The 16,649-nt window shown below is 36.3% G+C and overlaps 1 long non-coding RNA gene across 1 annotated transcript in view; it reads right to left on the bottom strand.

Annotated features, from left to right (window-relative positions):
* The window catches only part of LOC148223723 (uncharacterized), a 70,595-nt gene that overhangs the window by 28,009 nt on the left and 25,937 nt on the right, over window positions 1–16,649 (bottom strand). Inside the window, exon 2 of the long non-coding RNA XR_015804049.1 lies at window positions 1,821–1,907. This is a non-coding gene — a long non-coding RNA (uncharacterized LOC148223723). The remainder of the gene's footprint in view (window positions 1–1,820; window positions 1,908–16,649) is intronic.

The raw sequence follows: 16,649 nt of genomic DNA, 5'->3' as shown, positions 1-16,649 counted from the left end.
GAAAGTAAAACGGTTTTTGTGAATGCAGTAACTGCACACTAAATTAGTGGCTTGTCTTCATTTTCTTCTGTCTTCACTCAGAGTCAGGATTAAAGACCCAAAGGAGATGAATTTTCTCGTGTTCGGGCTTGTTTGTTTATTAAATCTTATTCAAAGTACAGAGTGTTCCGCAACACTTCTAGCTACCAGCTAAAAGCAAGCAAAATGGAGGCTTGAACCTAGCTAGTTACAAGGTCTTTTAAAGATAACAGTCTGATAGAGAATTAACACCTACATTATTTATACTTTTGACCCAATAACCAAACTCCTGTGACTCACAGTGCAGCACTAACTGTCCAACCAGAAACTACTACCTGAAATCATGAAGAAGGAAGAAGAAAACAGAAGAGACAACACCCAAAATCCTCCATCTTGCCCCATACCTATTACTATATTCTAAAACGTTAAATTCAAAACCCTTCATCATGTGAAATTGCACACTTCTATTTAACTACACACCCGTGATTTTAACTCCATCACCCAAATTTGGAAGTCTTCTCCAAGGCCTCAAGTCAAAAAGCAGTGTTCTTCTGGGGGTCAGCATCAGAAAGCACAGAAAGCTCAAAACTCCCAAGTTTCTAGGTTCCAACAGTTTTCCCTTGGGGTGTTTTTGGCCTGCACTGGATCGCTGTTTCAGCCAAGAGTCCAACCTTATGAAACCTTATGTTAGCACAGCAGAGGACATGAAGAGGTTGGAAATTCTTTAAACTGCTGTCATCATGGAAGCTGACATACTGTGAGACTAAAATCTGAGGGAAGCAGCATACGGTATTTTCCTATATGAAACTGATATTGTACCACATTAAATATTCTGTATCTCCAACAAAACTACATTTTTGACCATTGTAGCCAATGGGAACCAGATTTTCACTGCCCATAACAAACATTTGGTAATAATCTGCAAAAAAAACCCAAAAAAACCCCATATTTTAAAAAAGTTAAATGAAATACATTGAAGATCCTTTCTTATAAGGAAAATAAAATGTTTAATATAAATTTTAATGTTTTTCCAGGGTTTCTTTTAAAAACTCCTATTTCAAATCATTTGCATGTGACTGAAAATTGAAATACGTCCATTATCTATGATTCTTTATACTGGTGGGGATCAAAAAGTGTACCAGGCATTCCAGAAAGTAAACATGAATCTAATCCTAATTTAGGGTACCTAATTCTAATTTAAGGTATTTTATTATATTCTAAAAGACTAATGAAAAAATGTGACCTGGGAATCAACTAAAAAATCAGGAAAGATAAGGATTTACTTAAGGCCAGTCAGAATGCTTATTTCAAAAGTATGTCTTGTCAAACCAGCATGATTTCTCAGCTGTTCATTGTGAAGCAGGGTGCCTGACAAAGGTTTTTTCCATTCAGTTTTTTTTAATTTCCATTTGCCTCTGAATTGCATAACATAAGCTATCAGGAGCATTGGGGTTTAACTTTGTACTGCATGACACAAAACTTTTTATTTAAAAAAAAAGCTCTATACAAAATAAGCAAGATGTGCACTGAACAAATTATGAACTGGCTATAGGTATATTTCAGAGTGGGAACTCCATTTAATGGTGATCAGTACTCTATGTTATTCAGCACCTCTGTCATTGATCAGGAATTAAACACAATATTGATTCTAGTCTATTTTGCAAAGCCATTTGGAAAGAATGGATAATTAGTGGACCAAGACAATCACATAAAGAATTCCTGTATTGCTTAGCAAAGTTACAGAATTAATTTAAATGCCACTAAACACAAAGTAAAAGATATAGAAAGATGCAACTACTTACAGAATTATGGGCTATATCCTGGAAAGCTGAGATTCAGCTGGGAAGTGCTGGATGAGCAATTTGACATTCATTTTCAGTGACAGTCTTCTGCAATGGCAAAAAAACCCCATAATTGCAACATTGCAGAGTCAGTTAAGGCTAGCATTTTCTAGCTAGCTATTTTTCTTAAATGACATTATCAAGTCATTCAGAAAACAAGCCATAAACATATTTAGAGGTGGAGGAAATGTCTTTCTGTGAGAGACTGTAACAAATCCTTCTGTTTACTTTCTAATAATGCACACAGAAAGGGAATTTGAATGCATTGTATAAAACCTTCTTGTGCAGAATTTCTCTGAAGAGTTTCCAATCCAGTGGCAAAAAAATGAAACCAGGCAAATTCAAATGAGAAATTATGAGCACTCTTTGAACATTGTCAGGAATAAGTTAATGAAGAAAATTATCAAGAGAAAAGGCTTGTTCCATAACTGTTGATAGGTCTGGATGGAAAGTTCAACTCAAAAAAAACAAGTTGTAGTTCAGCATCATCCCTGATTCAGCCCAGAGCATGCCCTACTGGGTGAAATCTCTCCTGTAGGAGTGGCCGTGGTCAGGACGGTTGGGACTGACGGAGAGATCTCTGAAGCCAGGTGTTGGAACTTGTGGTTTATTGAAAAGGACGTGGGTAAAAGGGCCCTGCTTGGAGCTGCCAGCCGCAGCTCAGAGCAGGCCTGTGAGAGCAGGAGGGCAAGAGTGAAAAGAGTAAAGAGAGAGGTAAGAGAGCAAGGTTTAAGAGTGAGAGGTAAGAGAGGGAGGTTCCTGTTACAATACAATAAATCTTCTGTTTTGAATATTCTAATTTTCACTAACCAATCTAATCCAAGATAAAAATCCTATAGCATTTACATACAGCCTATAAGAATCAGAACATTGCCATAAACTTGAAACCCTAAAAACTACTCTGCCATGATAGCTGGCCATACTATTGTTTTCTAGTTGTTCAGTAACTAAGGTTTGGTATCTCAAAGATGGCTTTCATTTCAATCTTGCTTATATTTTCCATATTCTCAAAATCTTTTGCCATATTTATAAGGCAATCATGTTTATAAGGTTTTCCATTTTCATCTTCATCTTTTCATTTTCATCTTCCCCAACACTCTCCATCTGACATATCAAGGTAAAATGCATGATCTAGTGTTTCCTTTTTGCTTTAAACTGTTAAAATGCCTGCTTTCAGTGTCTGCAGGCTTTTAAATGCCATCAGCCAACCGCAAAAAATCTATTGTCCCATGTTAACAGAACTGCTATTTTTAACATTGTATTCAGTGTTATTAACAAGGTACAGGTCATAGTTCAAATTTCAGTAAAAAGAAACATCTGCAGCCTCTTACATTGGAGATCAGAGGTTGTTGGTAGACAAAAGAAAGATCCATTATCAAGTTTATATTTTCACTATATTCTCTGATTTAGAAGACCTCTGCATATAATTCTTAAAAGGAATTATATTATCACCTCATTTTTTCATTAACAAAACTCTAGAGCTTCAAATATTAGCAGGATTTCCCCATGTAATTTTCCGGAATAGGCTCCTCTTGCCTTGGGTGGGGGGGGTGGATTTTGCACACGTGTATCTATATGTACTCTGTCATGCCCTTCCCAATACTATTTTTTTTTCTTAATGTTTAAGATTTTCCTAAAAGGACAGTATTTCTAGAAAGCAATGTGTTTGTCATATTTAAACATTTAAGTATGGTATACTTTATACAGTACAAATACACAAATATGTGGTTTGAAACAGCTATATTGTAAAGCCAAGGCCTTTAACATTCATGCTCTAGAAACCATTTTAATTGTCATTAAAATACCAGTGTTCAAATTAGCCTCAGAAAGATTTTGGGCTGCACAACGACTCACTCAAGGCCTGAAATCTTGCCACATCTGGATTTAGGTTTGTGGCTCTGGTCCTGGAATCCACCCAGCAGCGACTGTATGACACACACTGTGAAGTCTGGGGTGGAACACGAACTGGGAGCAGGACCATCACAGCTAGCACAAAGAGCAGAGGGTCAAGTTGGTCAGAAAAATTATTAAAGAGTATGAACAATGAAATACTGCCTTTTCCCTGGAGTTCTGCTCACATACTAGACTGGGCTGTCTGTCTGATAGCCTTTCTGGAACATGAGTTTCCAAGCCCTTCCTCAGGAAGGGATGGCTAGCTCCCTTCTCGCCATCAGATGTCCAAGGAGGAGCTGGGGGAAGTGGCTCTGCTTGCCTCTGGAACTGAAAGGTTCAATGCCATCTACCACTGATATTACTGCAGGAGGAAATGTAAGATTTCAGATAGGATTCAGAAGCACAAAAGGAAATGACTGACACCGCCTAATGCAGAATCCACCAGATGGGAAAAGGTCTTGATCAAGAGGGCTGAACTAGAGGAACATATGTATAGGAATATAAATCTTGGCATGAAGTACAAGATATTTTGGACAGGCACTACAGCAAACTCTTACTTGATGGTTCTTAGACTTCAAAGGCCTTATGGTATTAAATTTGAGACCTCATATATCTTGCATTTATGTATTGTTATTATAGCTGTGTCCCAACTAGCTATGCTCTCTTTTTTATGTGTACTACTTAGTTTCAGCTGTAGTCTAAGCCTGAGCTCTTTCCAAAATCTAATTACACCTCTCCACATTGTTCCAGTAAGAATTCAGCCTGGTAATGTGCACTGACAGACAAGATTTCTGGCATTCTTGTCTCCCTCATACTGTCAAAAAGGCAAATAAGATACAGGAGAAGGGCCAGGGCATGCCAAGGTCCATTCACACTTCAAATAACATATCACAGAGCATCTGCGACATCCCTAAGGTCTTCCCTTCCATTCCTCTTTTTTCTCCTAGATAGTGATGAGGAAAACAGATTTTGAAAATACCTGGAAGCATGAATTCACACAATGGATAAATGCTTTTATAACCCTTTAAGCAAAGCAGATTGACAGCTTACTGAAAAAGAAGCACTTCTAAACACAATGCTTCATTAACCAGCTAAAATGAAAACTTCTTTCTGCAAATAAAGTGGCATCTTCTTGAGAATTATATTCTACGAAAATGCTGCAGCTGACATTGTGAAAAGTGACAAAATATTTTCCCTGACAAAATCTTGATAACATTTCATTTTATGTTTCAGAGATTTATACTCGTGGATTCATATTTTCAAGGCCAGAAGGCCCCATTAAATGTCTTGCATGACACACATCTTTGAATTACAACTCCTTATTCTTGTACAGTTTTCAACAATTTCTGTTCTACCTAACACTTATCTTTCAAAGAGGTGTCAAGTCTTGAGCTGAAGAATCAGGGATGTTATTTCATTTCTTTTATGTTTTCCAATTTGCTTTGAAATACTTGCAACCAACTTCTTACCTTGAAACTTCAGTAATTTTTATGGATATTTGAAATATTTTAAATACTTGAAAACAAACTGCACAGATTAAATACTTACTGAAGGAGTAACTAATTTGTAAAATCTGAGGTCTAGTGGCTATGAAAATAGGAAAATTTCATTTTTGCAAAGCAGAAACTGAGTAAATATATATGGAGAGTATACTGGAATGAAAACCATTTGCACATCTAGTCAGACTTGGGGAGTTGGCTTCACTTTGTTGTAGATATTTTTAAATGAAGAATAATAATTGATTAACTAGTTTGTCAGACAGACCCACCTTCATCCTACAGGTGTGCAAAATTACATAGTCCTTCAGATTCCCAGTTGCAGGTACAAACCAAAACCTAACACATACCTTCCTTGGCAATTTCCTTAAATTAGTCTAAGGTGACACTATGAACTCCCCTAGCTGCATAAGGAGCTTTACAGCTGCAAATGCAGAAGCCGAGTTTGTTTCCTTCAAATTTTCATCTTTGCATGGGAAATTAGTCAAGCATATGCTTGTTTTTATCAAACAGGCATAAAATTTTATGTACAAAAAACAAGCATGCAACTGAATAGCAACCCAACTAAACTTGTGAACTGAATATGGATCTTGAAGAGAACTATAATGGAACTCCTACAGGCCAGAAGTTAGAGTAGATGTAGCTAAAGATTTTTTTTAACAGTTAAAATCCACAAGCATGATTTTGATATTCTCTTTAAATTTTCCTCCAATATCCATCTGATAAGATACTCAAATGCTTAATTGATGTGATAATGTAATTCATATCTCTTTGTCTGTAGGTTAGGTTTAATGCAATAAAAGAATGCTAATAATTTCAGAAATGTTTTGGATAACTTCCTTACTGGTCTTAATTGGTGGCTTTAAATGGGACAATAAAGGAAAGGTTTACAATAGCTGCTTTCATATGATTTAAATACTTCATGGAATTAATCTGGGATATGTAATGCAAGGAATTTTTGTACTGCCCTTCTAGTGTTCAGTGGAATGAATGAACAGAAAAATATTTACCAAGAAAAATGCATAGTCACAACCCACTAATATACTTTCCCTAGTCTCTGCTTGACAGTCTATTTTTATCTTCTGCATGACAGATGAAATTAGACCCTGAAAAGAGCTACTAAATACTTTCTTCCGTATGTTAATATACCAGCAGAATAAAATATAGCGCTTTTTTTTTCTCATCTTTAGTATTAGTTTTCCATTCATTTAGGTTTTTCCCACATTAAGGATGTCCTGAACTTTCATAAAAAAGCTATTTTCCAGGAAGATTTTTCTATTTGTATTCCCTCATGTTACCAATAATATCAAAAGAAGGAGGAAGCATTGTAAGAATTTAAAATAAATATATCAGGACTTGGTAGACAAGTGCTTTCTCACAGCCAGTACTGGGAATTTTCTTTTAAAAATTATTTAGAAGTAGGAAATGAATAATACATACATATTTCCTGAGTGCAAAACAGTGGATTAAGTACTTGGCAAAGTATCTAGTAATCCTTTAACCACAATTTCTAAGCAATATAAAACATGCAAAGTTTTACAGAGTAATACACTTGATCCAGTTTAAACTTGAATGAGTTTGCAGTGTTTGAGGTATACATCAGATTTATCTAAAAGAAGAGGAACACCTAGTAAAAATAGCAATTCTGGCAAAATATATCATGCTAGAAATGCATTCAGTGTCTCTGCAAATGTGCGAAGAAACAATGAGCCTCAAAGATATGATAGATATGATTTTGAATTTTTTGTCTACCAGAACAAAATATATACCAGATTCTTATTTACAATCACGGGCTGCACACAGGGAAAAAAAAAATTAATCTCAAAAAGCTTCCACCTGACATTATACCACCACAAATCAATTGAAAATTGCTTATGCTTTCTTCCTCGCTTTTGAATTCTTTTGAATTAAAATCAATAACAAAAAGACATTGGTGAAAATTGTAATTGCAATTTCTTTAGTAGGAAAACAAGGTTTAGGAAATTCAGTTTTCATAGTTTATATTTTTAAGCCTACATATTGTGCAGGAGTGCCTTAGCAAACATCTGCCCAGGATAATAGATTGCTTTGTCCAATAGATTGTCCAATTTACAGAACAAGCAAGGTCTGAAATTGTTTATACCTAACATTTTTAACAATGGTCTCAAGTTAAGTATTATGTTTAGAACATGGAAAATACAATCATATGGCAAGGATTAGCATTTAACAATGTAAGATACTTTTATCACATATTCATTGTTTTACACACTGCTTGTTTTCATTAGATAATAAAATCAAAGGAAGTCACAAAACCCACATCAAGCTAAATTTCTCAGATAATTAAGACATAGCAGTATATGCATGTGCAATTATTGCAGTTACATGAGCAAATCAGATAACTGTATACACAGACACAGTGAATTATGCACACTTGCAGATACAATTATGCTGTCTCTATATCTGTTAAGGTAATTGCCTACATGTAGAAACTAGGCGTGCAATCGCATTTGCATTTTAAACAGGCATACATATAGCTGAATAGTCATGAAATCAAGCTCAAAATCCTTAACTTCTATCATTCATAAGGAATATTATTGATTTAATCAAAATATGAAGAATTAGAATTATGGAAAGCACATAAAATTCCCTTTACTAAATTTTTAAAATTTATAAGTCTGAAAAATGTTCCTTAATAATCTTTACCTGTATGAAAATAATATTTATCTTTGTATATCAGACAAAATATTTTTTCTATTTTGTCCGGACAAGTATCATTTTTTTCGCAACATTTCAGAGGGACTTATATTCAGAATTCACCCTGGAGTTCCTGTCTCCTGCTTCTACTCCTGTAATATATCTTTTTATTTGGAGATATTTTACTAGCTTCTGTGTTCAAGGACCTGGCTTCTGCTGGTGTAAACTGCAATAAGATGGCTAATTATGCCAGTCTCATTCCCAGGTTGTGGGTAAGGCCTGGTTCTTTTATTTAAAATCAAACTTTCTTGTAGTGAGTTGACGCTGGCTGGACACCAGGTACCCACAAAAGCCCCTCGCTCACTCCCTGCTGCAGCTGGACAGGGCAGAGAAAATTTAACAAAGGGCTCATGAGCAGAGATAAGGACCGAGGAAAAAACACTCATCAGTTACCATCAAGGGCTAAACAGGCTCAGTTTAGAGATAGAAAGTGAATTTATTTCTAACAAAATCAGAGCAGGATAATGAGCAGTAAAATAAGCACTTAAAAACACCTTCTCCCCACCCCTCCCTCCTTCCCAGCTCTATGTCCTGCCTGCCAGTGACACAGGGAGATGGGAATGGGGGTTATGGTCAGTTCAGCACTCTTTGTGTCTCCTGCTGCTCAGGGAGAGGAATCATTCCCCTTCTGCACCATGGGGTCCTTCCCGCGGGAGACAGTTCTCCATGAACTTCTCCAGCTGAGTCCATCTCACAAGCAGCAGGTCCCTGCAAACTGCAGCAGTGTGAGTTCATCCCACGGGCAGCAGCACCCCTGCACTGCTGCGGCAAGGGTCACTCTCCCGCGGGGTGCAGGCCTCTAAGGACAGGCTGCTCCAGCATGGCCTTCTCTTTCCATGCACCTTCCACAGGACCTCAGCCTCTTCTAGGCACCTACCTGCTCCTGTGCGGGGCTCCTCCACGGGCTGCGGGTGGATCTCTGCATCCCCACGGATCCCCATGGGCTGCAGGGGCACAGCTGCTTCCCCATGGTCTCACCACAGCCTGCAGAGGAATCTCAGCTCCGGTGCCTGGAGCAGCTCCTGCCCCTCCTCCTGCACTGACCTTGGTGTGTGCATGGCTCTTCACCTCACATGTTCTCATTCTCCTCATCTCTAGTCACTATTAAAACTCCGTCACAAGTTTTCTTTTTATTTATTCTTAAATCTGTTATCACAGAGGCGTTACCATCCTCTCTCATGGGCCCAGTTTTGGCCAGCAGCATGTCCATCTTCAGAGTGATCAGGAATGGGCTCTGCTAGACATGGTGGAAGCTTCCAGCAGCTTCTCACAGAAGACATTTCTGTGGCCCCTCACTACCAAAAAACAGGTCATGCAAAACCAGCACAGTTCTAAATTTCTTACTCCCATGGTTTTCTGTAAAAACTTTGCCAAGTCTAGGAGGCAATTATGCATCTTTTTTCTGCCCTGTTAAAAGATTAGGGAATCCTACCACTTTTCTTAATTGAAACAAGCATGAGGTTCTAGCAGCCTTCACTCTTCTAGAAGATTCCTCAGCTAAAAGTCTCTATCCATTTAGATATTCAGAGATCATTTGGTTAAATGACTTGGAATGAGAAAAACCTGGGAACAATATCTTAATGTTTGAGTCTTCTTGTGTTTAAGGAACTGGACTTTTTACATTCATCCATAATACACTGATGTGCATTAAAAAAAGTTTGGGACTAGGAATACAGTCTCCTCTTTCTCAGAATAATCTGAGGTATCCCAAATACCATTCTGCCCAAAACAGTTATTTCTTTTACAGTGTCAGAACCTGGAAGCCTCAGATTGCTGTAGTGTCAATGAAAAACAAACAAACAAAAAAAAATAACTTACCCAAAATACAACCAAACAAAATTTGCCTCCAAAAGTCAGTTTTGTTGTATTCCTAATACTTTAGAATAGCTATAGCAATAACAAACCCTCAGCTTTTACTAGGCTTTAATATGGAGTTGATCAGCTTAAACAGCTGCATTAATAAACAGTTTGGAAACAGCATTCTCTCACGTTATACCATCTTTTATTAAAAAAATCAGCACACAACATTCTCAAGTGTCTCTGAACAGAGTGTTCTCAATATTTATGTATCACATGTTTATTATGTCAGTACAATTCCAACTTTCATGTATATACTGTAAGTACACTAGATCATTAAGTGTTTTTAAGCATTGCTCCAAATCCTTTCCTTCTCACGTTCCAGCAAAAAGCATTCTGCTCAGTCTTCATCTTGACAGAATCCAGAAGTATTCCCAGTTTATATAAGGGCACAGTTTCTGCCAGTATAACTATTAGGCTTAATCGTGCACAGCACAAGTGTCACTACACACCTACACAGCTCGAGGTGAGAATTTGCTCTGTAGCTTATGTTTACTTTTTTTACAAACTTATTTACTCAAAAAGTCCCATAATGCACAACTCTTTCATTTCATAAGATGGTGCATTCATTTATCAAATACATTTCAATTACACTATTGTTTGAATATCACTAAAAATAATACCTCTTATGCTGTGTACTATATTTTTTATATTTCAATTATAAACACAATCTGCTGAAATGTAGACAGTGACCTTGTATAGGAGAGAACAGTTAATTACTTATTCTACAAGGTTAATGAAAATTAGCACAAAAAAAAAATCTCAGCTGTTAGACGTTTTGTTTTTTTCTGCAGAGAAGTATCATTTGGAGTGCACATTTTTTGTCCAGTGTTAGGACTGAGTTTGACTAAAGGCTGTCTCCTTCAAAAATTATTTAGTAATAATTTTAGTAATAATTATTTAGTACTGAGAACAAATATGAAAGATAACTTTTTTAAAAAAATGAACCTAATGCTTTCATGTTATATGATTGATCATAAATCAAAACAATTTTTTTGTAAAACAATTTGGGACTTTTTTCTTTCTATTCAGCTCTTGCGATAAATTCAAATTTTTTGGGTTTGTAATCCTCTAGCTAGCAGCTGATCTTTGTCTTTTTTAGTTCATGGCCTTTCAAGTAGTATGTTAACAGCCTTTGAAGGTAATGCCTGCATCTCCCATTCACAGTGAAACCTCTGAGATCAGAATGTTGTCTCTGTGAAAATTACTGTACATAGTCTGGAAAGTATGGAGTGTAAGTAAGAATAAAAACTAGTCAGAACAGTGAAATTTTGCAGGTTTTTCCTTTGAAGATACTAATATAAATCTCCTGAAAGATAAGACACATAACTCAGTTAATACAGTATTGCTAATTAAGACTTTGTTCTGCATGGCAACAACAGTTTCAGATTTTTCTTCTCCCATCATAATTTCTCTTTTATATCTGAGGAGGAGCGAAGATGAATGAAATCTTTGGCATCCCCAAGCTAAGATTTCTTAAAAGATATGAAAAACTTGAAACATTTTTAAAACCCTGAAATTATTTTTAGTTTTGACTTTTACATATGTGTATCTTAAAAAACATGCATGTAAACAGATAGTTTTAGTATGTTTGTCATGAAATATAGAATGTTTTGGTACATTTGGACAATCTAGGTCGCTTTCAGTAAACCATGTATCACAAAAAAATAAGGTAATGGTAGTCATAAAGACAGCATCACTCCAAACTACATGAATGGTAGAGGAATGAAAGTAGAAGGGTGAAGGTAAAGAACATCTTTAATGTCTTGCATTTACCAGTATTTGTCTAGTACCATAGCTCTGAATTTTTATTTTTCCAGCTCATAAAGATCAAGAGAGCGCCAAAGGGTCAATGCGTGTGTACTGACAGGCAGATCTACCCTTTTTCTTTGCTTTTCTTTTTTAAACATTGAATCAAACTGAGGACAAAGGCTGGGCAGTTTTACATTTAAAAGAGGAAATATATGATTAAACTTCTACAGAAAAGGTCAAAGAATGACTTGCAGAAATTGCTAGATTGACAATATTGAAAACCAAAATCCTTGTTTAGCCATAAAACAAATGTTGTTCAGCAGCAATTATGGATACTGGTTCTGATTTTTCCGCCACTTTTAAGTGTTATAATATCACTAATTTCTACAGAAAATAACTGCTTCATCCAAGGTGGAAAAAAAGAAGGGGTTATTATTTTCTATCCTTTTAGAATGTAAGCAACCTGATACACCAGTATTCTAGATACTGAATAGGCAAAGACACATAAAATCACAGTTATTTTTGTGATTTCAATTTATTCTGAAGTTTTCAATGCACTAAGAAAAAAAATTATAAAGAAAAATGTTTTAATGGCCTCAGCACACCCATAGAAGATCAGAGCCAACTTTTTTTAACAGTGTTTGAGATTAGGAGGGGGAAGCGAGCAAATAAGAAAAAGGATGAAGGATAAGTAGAATATAATGAATAGAATCCTAGACATGATACATTTTTTCTCAATAGGAAAAAGTGATTATATAAAGTGCAATACTGACTTACACTGTTATAGGTCCTCTGACATAATTTGTTTTATTCTCAAATATGGGCATTACACCTATAACTGACTGACTTTATGAGGGTTTTTTGACTCAAATTAAAATTCAGATCCTTTTTTTATTATTTATTTGAAAGTAATATTCTGCCTTGATCCCTCCTGCCTCTGAATGTGAAATTTATCACCACATTGAAAAAAGCTGTGTTCTTTTTTTGTATAGACAGGTTACACCTGGTGATGGTTGACCATTGTGTTCTCCCCTCTGTGAACTTCTAGACAGAAATATCAGTGCTTGCTGAGGATGAGGTTGGGCATAAGACTTTCTGAGGCCTTCTGACTCACATGGTTTAGCTGCTTCCTATTACAGACAATCGTATCATAGAATTACTGTTATCAACTAAGTAGATTCTACTTCAATGAAGTTGATTCCATTACTTCTGTCAGAAGGACATTTCTCATTCCTCTGATAGCTCCTTTAATTTCTGACTTAAATTTTAAAATGAACCTTTGTTTTTGTGCCAGCAATGTCCTTTAGATTAATTAGTTCTCCTCCCTTCCTGCTGCTTATTCCCCTCTGATGCATTTAGAGAGCAATTGTCCCTTCTCAGCCTCCATTCTGTGAGTTTAAGCCAAGATCTTTTTATTTGCTATTGTAAAACGTGCCCTCTAGTCCTCTGATCACTATGAACAGAAATTCATTTTAGTTCTTCAGTACGGAGACTGCTGTCTGTTTTCTAATATTTTATCCCATTTCAATTACCTCAATTCTATTTCTTTCTTCAAGATACAGCACACCTCTGATTTGATGCTGATTACTAACTTCTTGTGTTCAACACTATTTATAAGAATTAATGACTTCAGCACAAAAAAAATAATTAGTGAAAATATTAAGTAATGGTTCCAAGACTGAGCCTCGAGAAATTTCAGTCATAACTTTCTTCAGGTTTTTTCATAATGGTAACTTGGTGTCATTCTTTTCAACCAGTCTCAGGTTTACTTTCCAATCTTAGTAATAATCCCATTTTTTGGGTGGTACCACAGCATTGGCTTTACCTTTTTATTGGTAGATAAAGCCTACTGTTTCCCTTGTCTAAGAGTAACAGTTCTTTTGGAAATGAACAACACCTAGCTAGATTAGTACCGTCTACCTACCACAAACCCATTAATATTTGCTTTCTTTACCATAAAACTTCATGTTTCATTATCCTTCCACTTAGATACTTTATAGGCTTGCTTAAAAGTGAGGTTGGGTAAATTCTTTTATATTTGTCCAAACTATTTCTTCCTCCTCTATTAATTATGCGTACTATGTATGTCATCTTCCAGTAAGATTCTCTCAAGTCATTATGTTGTATGCTCTTCCAGTGTTCTGGGATATACAGAAGCAGAACTTTGGTATAAAATATGGAGTTTAGAGGACATAGGCTTATAGTCTATCACTGTTTAGCAAAGACAGGGAACTGTATGACTTTTTAGCTGATTTCTGCATAGGCCTAAATCCAAAAATATCTTTAAAGTGAATAAATTTCTAACCAGATACAGCATTGCAACATCTCATCCACAATGTAGACACCACAATTTGAGAATTTACCTGCTACTTAATGCATGATATATTTGGCCATTATGTAGCTTTTTTCCTATTCTTTTTCGAGATTAATAAGACCGTGTGTTTCTTCAGCACACCAGTGAAAACATTACTAAGCCACTGCATCAGATAATGTAGATAAACATACAGCTTTAGCCTTCAGCTACCTTGGACCCGGCAAAACACAGAAAACAGTTATGAAATCTTGTTTGCTATGCAGTCTGTTAATCCATACTTGTAAATAAACCTCACTTGTCCAATTGAGATCAGAAACAGAATATATAAAGCTGAGTGTCTGGAACTGAACGGTGATGTGTATGCGAATTACTCTTTTATCATAAAAGGAAAAAGCTAATCCTTCACAAGAAAAGAAAAAAACAGGGCCATTAACGATCTACTTCACACTTCATTTAACAGCAAGCATCAACAGGCGCTGGTTGTAATGGAGCTCGAACTAACCTCTCCTGCCTTCTGCCAGCTCCTTTTCCCAACAGGGTGCAGGGAGGAAAGAGAAATTAAAAAAAAAAAAAAAAAAAAAGAAAAAAAAGAGGGGAACAGGAGCTGCAATTGGCAGAATGTATAAATACGTGGGAAGAAGAATGCCAGCTTGATATCTTACAGATCTGGGCAACTGCCACATTCTAGAACCTTAAACAGCAACTAAAATTAAGTACTACTTACTGTATAATCCGGAGACTTTCTAAAGAGCCTCAGCCGAGCAGCTTCAGAACTTATTTCATAACTGAAAAGGCTGCCTGAGGGTGCCTTCAAATAAACTCCTTATGTGTGGGCTCAAAACAAACCTGGTGCTGTTGTATTTATAGATTATTTCTGGAATAAGTCTAAAGGAGGCTGCATGTTCTGCCGCTTAGAGCCAAAGAGCTGGGAATAGTCTCCAAAGGATACCAGGTGCTACTCCCAGTAGTGCCATTAACTGACCTCTTTATGCCTCAAGCTGCTCAGCTGAAAAATTGAAGGCTTTTTAAAAATAAAATCAAGAACTCTGAGAAAACCAACAATAGCATGGTTTCAGGCAGGTCATGAAGTCAATTGATGGCAGTTCTATTCCTGGCTCTGAACTGTACTCAGCTGAACCTCGACCAGTTATTTAGGGCAAGCTCGCACCACGCAGCTCAGCAGAGAGCACTGAGTTACCTCAGGAGAAACCAGCTTCGGAACCAGAAACTAGATAGTTGCAGCAGGATATTGTTCCACCTGAGCTAGCTCACTAATTATCTCTAATTTGGGCTAATTAACCCAAGCAGACAAGCAAGGCTAAATTTTTTCCGTTTAAAGCTAAACTGACTCATGTGCACAAATGAGTATCTGAAATGCTTTGCCCTGGGTTGGACAGCTGTACCAACCAGCCAGGATCTCCCTTAACCCAGTAATTATGCTGTGACCTCCACCCTAAAGTCATAGTACCTAATAATTGCGCAATTTTTTTTTTTGTTAATTTGTGTGTTTTGTGGGGTTTTTTTTCTTTCTTTTTTTTTGGGGGGGTTTTGGTTTGGCTAGCTGAAATTGCTAATTCAAGATTTGTTGACACTTCTTTCAAAATAGTGGTAAGGATTAATATACAAACTCAGTCTTAAATACCAAATATGTATTTAATTTCCCATAGCTTTGAGCAAGAATAGCAGTTTTGGTAATAAATTAATTATTAATAATATAAATTATTTATATAAATTATTTTAAAATTAGATGTAACTTCTAAAATAATAAAGGCTAAATAAAGAAATATATTTCCAGTGGACATGAAAATCATGTAGGTTTTGGAGCCATTGTTAATACTTGAAAGTTGTAAGGTAGGTCCAAATAAGCTTCTTTAAAAGGAATTTCAATTTTCTTTCAAACCTCTAGCAAGTCTGAGATGAAATCAAGAAAAAATATGAGGGGCTCGCTCTTCAATGCCATGCTTTTCTTATTGGAACACCTGAGCTCAGTGTTGCCACTTCAATCCTCCCCTATTCAGCTACTCATATGCTCAGATGTACTGGCCATTGATTTGAATTGCATGACTTAAAGGAGTGTTGGTCGCCAAACACAGCCTTTTATTCTCTTCCAGCGCTCATGTGCAAGTCCTAAGAGCAGTCAAGAGGCTGATGCCAAAGCTCACTCTGTGATTCAGCAGTTGGGCTGCTCCCTCACAGCACACAGTCTGAAGCACTCTCAGACAATAAAGAATGAAGGCAGGCGGAGGTTAAGCTATTAGCTCTAATAGAGTTGGTCCTAATGTTTTTCATAGAAATTAGATTAGTCACAAGACCTTTGCCAGCATTTTAAAATCATCTAATAAAGGGGTCTCCTATTTTTTCTCAGATACAAAATGCTCTTTCTCTGCTTCTCTTTCATTCATTTCAATTTGCTGAAAACAAGGAAGACAAAATCTTAACTCTGTCCATTAGGAAGTTTCAGCTTTTGTATATTGACAGTTGTTATTAAAAGCATCTAATAATTTCAAGTTGGTTGTAAAAATATATGCTCTGACATGTATGGCTACTAGACCTTAGCTAGTCATTTTGAGCCTATAAAGCATTCTTGTCTTTCTCATTTTCTTTTTTATAAAACCATGATGATTTTGGAAATCCATTGGCAGAACCCAGAGTTAGCATGGAACTCTTATGTTAATAAACAGCTGTTTAGCTGTGGAATAAGCCATACATCAACAAGGATGGTATTAAAGTCTCCTCAAAGTAAGA

This window comes from Sturnus vulgaris, chromosome 5 (assembly GCF_052056855.1).
Source record: "Sturnus vulgaris isolate bStuVul1 chromosome 5, bStuVul1.hap1, whole genome shotgun sequence".
In the NCBI taxonomy this organism is placed as follows: domain Eukaryota; kingdom Metazoa; phylum Chordata; class Aves; order Passeriformes; family Sturnidae; genus Sturnus; species Sturnus vulgaris.
Note: the sequence above shows the minus strand (reverse complement) of the source record. Positions and strands in the feature narration are given on the sequence as shown.